Raw genomic sequence first — 3,273 nt, 5'->3', positions numbered from 1 at the left:
AGACAACTTGTGCCTCGTCCGCGTCTGTACAGGGAGAGAACCCTGTTAGATGGGATGAGTGAGGAGGAGATTGTAAGTCGCTATCGTTTGAGTTCAGCAGCAATCTTAGCTCTTTATGAGGAGATAAGGGGGGATTTAGATTTTTTCACAGCCAGAGGTCGTGCAGTCCCTGGGCTTGTTAAAATGCTGTGCTCATTACATTATCTTGCTTCCGCGTCATACCAGACAACTGTGGGCATAGTGGGCGGGGTCTCGCAATCTACATTCTCGCGGGCCTTGACCCAGTTTCTCTATGCACTCAATAGACGCGCTAGGAATTATATTCATTTTCCTACAGAGGCAACAGAGTGGCTGGAAGTCAGGACTGGCTTTTATAATATAGCAGGGATACCATCTGTGCTGGGTGCAATCGATTGCACACATGTTGCTTTGATTGCACCTAGTCAGAGTGAGCATGTGTACCGCAATCGGAAGCACTACCATTCACTCAATGTACAGGTGGTATGTGATGCCACGATGAGGATAATGCATGTGGTACCCAAGTTCCCTGGTTCCAGTCACGATTCCTCTATCCTGAGGAACTCTTCAGTCTTCCATGCGTTCGAAGAGGGACATTTTGAACCTGGTTGGCTGCTGGGTGAGTACATATTTACATGTTCTAACACAAAACACATGTTGATTTAGGAATGTTGGCATTGTACAATTTGATCACTAATGTCAGCTTATGTGTGCTCCATTCATTATAGGTGACTCAGGATACGGAATTAGGCCGTGGCTCTTGACTCCGGTGCTAAACCCTCAAACTGAAGCAGAGGACAGGTACAATGCAGCCCATATATCTACAAGATCTGTTATAGAGAGGACATTTGGCCTACTCAAGACCAGGTTTAGGTGTCTGGACAGAACTGGTGGGGCTCTTCTATACAAGCCTCAAAAAGTGTCTGATATTATCCTTGCCTGTTGCATTTTGCACAATGTTGCACTCAGGCACAATGTACAGTCAGACCTAGCTGAGGCTTTGGTAGACGAGCATCCCACCCATGTAGCTGCTGAAAATGAACAAACAGCCAGTGGTGGCCAGACACGACAGAATCTCATCAATTCATTTTTTTCTTGTAAGTACAAACTCATATGTTCCTAGTACTACTTTTATAGTTTAATTATGTTATATTAACAATAATGTTTCTTTATATAACCTTCTGTTAGGACACAGATGAATATGGGTTGCACACCTTTCTTTTCTCTGCTGTGTGCACAAAGGGATGTGGCACCGGTATGTTATTGTTGCACAGGTTATATAATCCCTCTTCAATTGTACTTTAGTTGTGTGTATGTGAATACAACTTGGGTAACAAAGCAATAATATTTTAGCATTGTGTTATTCCTTATGCTAAGACAAAACACATATTATGCCCATAATCATTCATGCTTCTAGTATGCTTACATACAATGTTATTGGTGCAGTGTAACATGTACATCCATATGATGTGTACACCAGGCAGATTTACATTTTGAATGTCATGAAATATACATGGTGTTGTACATTTAACACCAAATACACACTTTGCTGTGTTGTTTACGGTACTGAAGATGGCATGTCAATGTTTGCAATTTATATATTGTTCCTTTGCATTATAGGTATATCTCCAGTATGACTGATCATGGTATGTATATTTGCTGACATCTCTCATAAGATGTGGCTACCTCAATCTTCCTATAATTATTGGAACTAAAAACCCAACATATTGGTTTAAACACAAATGTTACATATATGTACTTTCTGTATCATGTATATGCATTTAGCTACTCTTGAGCTTTCATGTGCATTGTATTACAAAATGATTACTCACATTTCATCACATTTTATGTATGTTTCCTTATAATTTCCATTAATGTAATATAGAGGTGGTTGGAGAAAAGGGGATAACTGTACTTATTTGTTTACTTACGGGAGCACATTCATCACTAGCATAGACACACTTTTTAAGACAACTGTTTGTGTCTCTATCAATTGGTGTAGGATCCATGTATAACACCGACAAATGATAACACCAGCTTTATTATGGTAGCTTATATCATCATATTGACTATACTATGTATTTCTAAACGATTAATAAACACAGTAAACTATAGTTAGTTAGGTTAATGAAATATACACAGAAACGTACATCATAACATGATGGTGATGTCATATTCAGAACATCATGCATTGGAGGGGACCATAACATCTGGCCAGTAACATTATTTGCTACAGTCCCAAACCATTTTATCTACATACCCATGTAACAAGAGATTTTAAAAATAAATGGCTACTTGGTTGTAAGTGTCCTTTACATTGGGAGAAGGAGTGGCTCACTGAGTAAAGACACACACTGGCACTGATAGTTTGAAGCAGGGGAGTCTGGTTCAATTCCCGGTGTGGGCTCCTTGTGACCTTGGCCAAGTCACTTTATCTCCCTGTGCCTCATGCGGCAAAAAAACATTTGTACGTTCCACGGGCCAGGGACCTCAGGCTGAAACATGTGTCTGTAAATCGCTGCGTACAACTAGCAGCCCTATACATGAACATGCTCATATTATTATTATTATTGTTAAATAGTTTCGACAGTCATACGTTCCATTACATATTATAATACACAAATGTGTTAGCAGAGTGGGAATGGTTGTTATATATAAAACACACCATGTCATAAAATGTTAGTAGTCATTAAAGAACACTCAATAAAAATTCATGAGGCACTCTTTTGCAACATCATTATGTTAATTAAGTGCTTATGCAATATAGGCATAAGGGTATCACATTTTTAATTGTTTGTTAATAAGCGCTGCAAGCAATATAAAATTAGTTCCATATGTAGTATAGTAGTCGGTGGCTCCTCCTCACAATCATCTCATATAAAGGTAGACTCTTCTGAAATCATACATTGATCCGATTGTATCTTCCCCGACATCTCTGAAATACAGCAAACACATGATGGTCAAAGATGGCACCTTACTAGATATGCATCCGTGACAACGCGTTACGCAGCTCTATATGATTGTGTAGATACACACGTCAGTCACTTATATGTTAGAAGTAAAACTGTTCATCAGTATGTAATGTTTCTTTAAATTTGTAGCAGGCATAACTATGTATAAGAAGTGAACGTTGCCTGTATACTGAAAGATGTGCGCGCACATCTTTGTGTGCGCACGCACTTCACGCTTGGCTCCACTAACTGTTAGCGCATGCGCAAAACAAAGCGTACGTTGTGCGTTCAATACATGTTGAAA

The sequence above is a fragment of the Ascaphus truei genome, chromosome 2 (assembly GCF_040206685.1).
Source record: "Ascaphus truei isolate aAscTru1 chromosome 2, aAscTru1.hap1, whole genome shotgun sequence".
Lineage (NCBI taxonomy): Eukaryota > Metazoa > Chordata > Amphibia > Anura > Ascaphidae > Ascaphus > Ascaphus truei.
The sequence above is the reverse complement of the archived record's forward strand: the minus strand, read 5'-3'. Positions refer to the sequence as shown.